The sequence below is a fragment of the Petaurus breviceps genome, unplaced genomic scaffold, assembly GCF_028583685.1.
Source record: "Petaurus breviceps papuanus isolate PSGF00001 unplaced genomic scaffold, PetGlider_PUasm1.0 582, whole genome shotgun sequence".
Taxonomy (NCBI): domain Eukaryota; kingdom Metazoa; phylum Chordata; class Mammalia; order Diprotodontia; family Petauridae; genus Petaurus; species Petaurus breviceps.
Window position 1 is genome coordinate 6,985,056 of NW_027186390.1, and position 6,246 is coordinate 6,991,301.

Below are 6,246 nucleotides of genomic sequence, written 5' to 3' on the forward strand. Positions count from 1 at the left end.
CTGCTTCAAAACATCTCCTAATGTACAATTTCTAGGTTTTTTTTATGCTTCCAGTTTTATTGATATATTTGTTTGTTTGTCTTACATTACACACTTTTACAGATTACTCCTGATTCATGAGAGGCCTCTACTAAGAAAGTAAAATAGTTAAGTTAAATTAATAATACAGTTAACTCACTTGGAAGTACATGCAACATTTCACATCTCTAACACCATTTCACCTCTTTCTCTTTTTTTTATTAAAAGAAACCTATTTTCTCTCCTTCCCACCCTCCACTGAACTGGGGAAAAAGAAAAAGAAAAAAAGCAAATTCTGGTAACAAACATGCATGGTGAAGCAAAACAAAATTCCCAAGTGGCTGTATACAAAAATATATGTATACCATTCTGTACCCTAAATCCATCATTGGTTTTCTAAAATCATTGATCATAGTTCTTATAGCTTTCAAAAATATTTAAAAGCATTGTCATGTAAATTTTTCTTCTGTCCATTTCATACTTCATCAGTTTATAAAAGTTCTCAAAATTGTTCATTTTTTTAATATTGCTGTTATAGTGTAAATTATTCTTCTGGTTGTGATCATTTCACTCTGCATTAGTTCAGCCTTTCTACATCTTTTTCAATTCATCTGCTTCCTCATTTCTTACAGCACAACAGTGATCTATCACATTCACACACCACAAACTAATCAGCTGTTGCTCAATTGTTGGACATCTGTAGCAGCAACCACACTGGCACACCCAGGATGGCTGCTAGTACAGGCTCTTAGATATGCTTTACTAGGAAAGAGAGCTGTTCAAGGGGTAAACAATCTTTTTTAATTACATTCATTAGTTCAGGGGAAAAATCATCACCCTGAACTTCAGAGAAAATCCAAACAGAGAATAGAGAAAATACAAGCAGGGAAATAAAGACCAACAGACAGGCCTTCTGTCTGAGAAATTAGCACAAATCAACAGATAGATTCAACTGTCTGACTAAGCCAATACATACATAGTTAACAGAGAAAGAAGCACCAACATCTGTTTTAATTTTGTTATGCTTTTTGCTCTTTTGGAGGGGCAATTCGGGTTAAGTGACTTGCCCAAGGTCACATGGCTAGTAAATATTAAGTCTCTGAAGTCACATTTGAACTCAGGTCCTCCTGACTCCAGGGATGGTGCTCTATTCACTGCACCACCTAGCCACCCCAACAGCTGGGTTTTTCAAAGCCGGGGAAGCCCCTTAATGGCTATCCAGAGCTTTATCTGATCAAATTACAGGAACACTCTTCCAAATATACCCCTCTTAGAGCCAGAGGGTATTAAAACCCTCCTGACTCAGTGTCTAATTAGAAATTAACAAAAGGTGTGAAAGCCTTCCTACAAGCAAGTCTCCCCTAAGGAAGCTTCCCTTAATGGGCTCCACCTGAGGCCTATTAATGGATAGGGAAGATCTTAAAGCCCATGAACATTACTTACAACATCCTTTTAGTTTCCAGTTTTTTGTCCACTCAAAAAAAGCTGCTACAAATATTTTTGTACCTTAAATGACCTTTTCTTCTTTCTGTCCCTTTTGAGTACAGGTCTAGCAGTAGTGTATCACTCTGGTAATGTCCTTCCACAGCTTTAAAACCTTCAATGAGTGCCCATCACCTACAAAATAAAGCCTAAAAGTTCTTTCCAATTCTAAATCCTATGATCCTTCCTGTGGTGTTGTGAGCCTTCCACAATCTGGCTCCAACCTTCCTTTCCAACCTTATCACATAATATTCCCCTTCACATACTTCATACTTGAACCAAGTTAGATTAATGTTGCTGTGGCTGTTACTTATCATTCCCTGAGCTTTCTCATTCTCTGTATCCATAACAATCTCCATTCCTACATCTGCCATTAGAAACATTTTCTATCCAGAATCACAGCAAGTTAAGAGCTGGAAGAGATGTTAGAGATTTAGTCCATCCCTTTCATTTTACAAATGAAGAAATAGAGGTCCTGAGAAATTCAGGGCCTTGCCTATGGCCACACAGCTAGTAGAGTGAGTGACAAATGCTTCTGGCTCTAAGTTCAATAAAATGCCCTTTCTACTATACAATACAGCCTCAAAGCCCTTCTTAAATGTCATTAAGAAGTTTTCTCTACTCCACTTGTCACAAATGTTTTCTGCCCCTTGTGAATGTTTTAAGTCTTTTCTATAGCCCCTTGTAGGTATTATTGTGAGTACAAGAATCTATTTTAAAAGTATGGAATTAAGACCCATGAAAAGTAACCCCAGCAGTCAATTCTCAAGGGAAGAAACACAGGGTATCAACAACCATATGGGAAAAAATTCTCCAAATCACTAATTATTAGAAAAATGCAAATTAAAACAACTCTGAGGTTCCACCTCTCACCCATCAAATTGGCAAAGTTGACAAGAAAAGAAAAATGACAAATATTGGAGGAATACATATTGTTAGGAAAATAAACACAGTCATGGATTTTTGGTAGAGCTGTGAATTGATCCAGCCAGTCTGAAAAGTAATTTGGTACTATACCCAAAAATGTACTTAACTTCCCCTTGGACCTACTATGAGGTCTATACCTCAAAGACATCAAAAAAAGAAGGAAAAAGATCCATATGTAATATATAGATATAGTTAGATATATTCATAACAGCTTTTTTGTACTGATAAAGACCTGGAAACTAAGAAATGCCCATCAATTGGGGAATTGCTAAACAAATTATAATATGTAAATATAATGAAATATAATTGTTTCATAAGAATTAATCAAAGGTTTGGTTTCAGAGAAATATCAGAAAATTTGTATGAACTGATATAAAATGAAGTGAGCAGAACCAGAAGAATTTCTACAATAACAGACAAACTTTAAGAGACTTAAGAATTCTGAACAATGCAAAGAACAACCACAAAATTCCAGGGGCTGATGATACAGGCTTCCCACCTACTGACAGAGATGATGGACTCAACATGTTTAATAAGATGTGGCCAATGTGGGAATTTGTTTTGCTTGACTATGCATATTTGTTACAAGAATGTTGTTTTTCTTTTTCTTTTTAATTGAGGTGAGAAGGGAAGAGAACATAAATACTTGTTAACTGAAATAAAAATGTTAAACAGTAAAACAATGTAAATCAATTGACCAGTAAATCTATCCATCCACACCCCCACCCAGGTTCATCTGATCTCACTTTAACCAGCAAGACCCTTCTCTTCTCCCTGCTATGAGTTTATCTAGAACTATAATTTTGGCTTTGATTTTTGTAAGAAAATATTATCTCTTGGGTCAAACCTGTACCATCACGATTGCAAACAAGCTTTCCAAAATTGGAGTTCTGGATCCTCTTCTGTCTAATTTCCTGACCACTCTCCCATCCATCTTAACTAGTCCTTTAGAATATCAGTTGGTCCTAAACAAAGAATTTGTCACATTCCACTTCATACTGTAATTATTCATGTATTATTTCTCCTAAAAGATTATAAGCTTCTTGAGGGTAGCAGCAATGCATTTTGTCTGTGTTTTTCCCACATGAATGGTGCCAATAAATGTCTAATTAATGAATGATTATTTTTGGAACCTCAGACATGTACTCTCTTACCTTGACTACATATGGTGAAGGATTCCATGATCTTGGCATCTTTATTTGGAACTTACAATACACTACCTCATTGAAAAAATATTATAAATGGTGGTTGTCCTCCATGGTACTATTAGCTATAATAAAACTACAGAACCTATCAGTTACATGAGATAAGCAGGTTATTATAGGCTATTCCAGGAACCTAACTACCATGAACAACATTGTTTCTAATGGAATATATGTAACCAGAGATTAAATATCTGTAAACCATCTTTCAATTAAAGTTCTGTTCCTTAGCTTTACCCCAATCATAAAACCAAAAAACTGAGGTGAGACATATGTAATACACCTCTTAGCTGCCAGAAATAAGAGCCAGATGAAACAGCAACTATAGGAAGCAGCTATGGCGTTTTATAGCTGCTTATAAATCTTATAAATCATAGTAGGTGAAGATTCATCACTTTTTTGATTGGGTAAACTTATTAGACTCACCCCACACACACACACACACACACACACACACACACACACACACACACACAATAATGAGCTGAACCCAGACATACAGAGAGAATCCGAAGGGTGACAGGTTACAAATTCTCTGAGAACCACAGAGACATCTTCCCCCTTAACCATCCTTCATTATCATGAGTGTGGGATTTATCCTGTTCTGCATTCTTATTGAAGGAGGAGCAGGATTGTGGCTAGCAATGCCACCTGGTGGTACATTTTTGTAATATAATCTGTTTGCAAATTGGAAGCTGCCTATAGTATTTTTTAAAAGAAGAGTTGCAGATGCATTGGCAAAGCCTATGACCTCTTCAATATAAAATATTTGGAGTTTTTTAGATCTCAACAATTCAAATATAACAATTAAGAAACTGTGCCACAGAGCCTAGGAGCAGCCTATGTTGTAAGGATATATTCAAAGAAATAAGATCTGGAATTCCCTACTCCACATCACTGAAGAAGACTATAATTTTCATCCTTAGGAAGAACAGAAGAAAGGATGTGACTGGCACTCACTCTTCCATTCTCCTACCTCCCCTATTGGGATATTGGATTAAAATTATATTTACCTACTACAGTGGTGTTAAACTCAAATAAAAATATCCCTGACAAAAAATTTACTTAGGAAACAACAAATTAACATTTTCAATGTTGAATTGTATTTTTATTTATTTTGTTAAACATTTTCCAATTACATTTTCATCCAGTTTGAGCTATACTGGGGAGTTTTACTGGTCAAATGTGGCCTGTGGCTGTTTGACACCTTTGATCTATCACATATCAGATATCTGTAATCTAATCTAAGATATCTGTAATGTAATCTGTAATCTAAATTTTAGAGGCCCTCCATGTAGGAATCAGTCCCACCCCAGACTTTAGCTTACTCTCAATCAGTTTAGCTCCTTCCCATCAAATATTTGTTACATAAAATACAATCATGGACATCAAGGAAATTTTTTTATTCAAACAAGTAAAACAGAAATAAGGGAAGTTATACAGATTAATTTATAAAATAAAATACACACGGGGGCTCTTTGACTCAGGAGAAAGACAGAATATCAACTCAACCTAGGAGAGAATAATATCATCAGTGAAACAGTCTCAGAAGTCTACAGGCAGTTAAGTGACTCAATGGATAGAGGGCTGGACATAGAGTTAGGAAGATCTGAGTTCAAATCCAGCCTCAGATACTTATTAGCTGTGTGAACCTGGGCAAATCACTTAACTCTGTTTGCCTCAGTTTCCTCATATGTAAAATGGGATCAAGAAGGAGATGCAAAACCCTCCAACATATTTACCAAGAAAATCCCAAATGGGGTCACAGAATCAGAAACAACTGAACAACAACAAAAAAGAAGTCTACATGTCCTTATCAAGGGACATATTCAAGTGCAAACTTCCTCACATCTTAAATTCTGTGGGTTTTCATTAGCCATTTAAAAGTTTATGCCTTCTTGCTCATCTCTCTCTCTCTCTCTCTCTCTCTCTCTCTCTCTCTCTCTCTCTCTTTCAATCTCACACACACACACAAACACACAGAGTTTTCTGAGTCCTCTATAGCTCATGTACCTTGGATGTAGCATCACAGATTGTCCTTTGGAGAACTTGGCAACATGGCAACATTCACAACAAGCCTGGTTCCTGAGCAGGAAAGGCATAATACCACCCTGAACACATTAAGTGACAGATCTTAGCAGATTCAAAAAGCATTCTAAACTACAATTCTCTCACCCTGTGCAAGTGCTAACCATGTCACCCTAGGGTAAGACTCATCTGACATAGAATTGCACCCAAAGGGAAAGAATGGTCATTATTTACATAAGGTGATAAATCACCAACCATCAGCCCTACCTGGGAAGTATAAGTAATATGGCTTCCTATATACAAGGAGGAAAAGTCCCACCCAAAGTTGGCTTTGAGGGTTCTTTGCCAAGGCTAGATTTCCACAGGGGTGGGGAACCTGTGCTTCAAGGCCACATGTGGCCTTCTAGGTCTTTGGGTATGGGGTATGGTCTTTTGACTGAGTCCCCTTTTATTAAGGGGATTTGTTCTGTGAAGTTTGGATTCAGTCAAAGGACTGCATTTCAGGACCTAGAGAGCCACTGTGGTCTCAAAGCCTCAGGTCCCCCCACCCCTGCCCTAGAATGGTTCCACTGCAAATACAAAGAGCCAA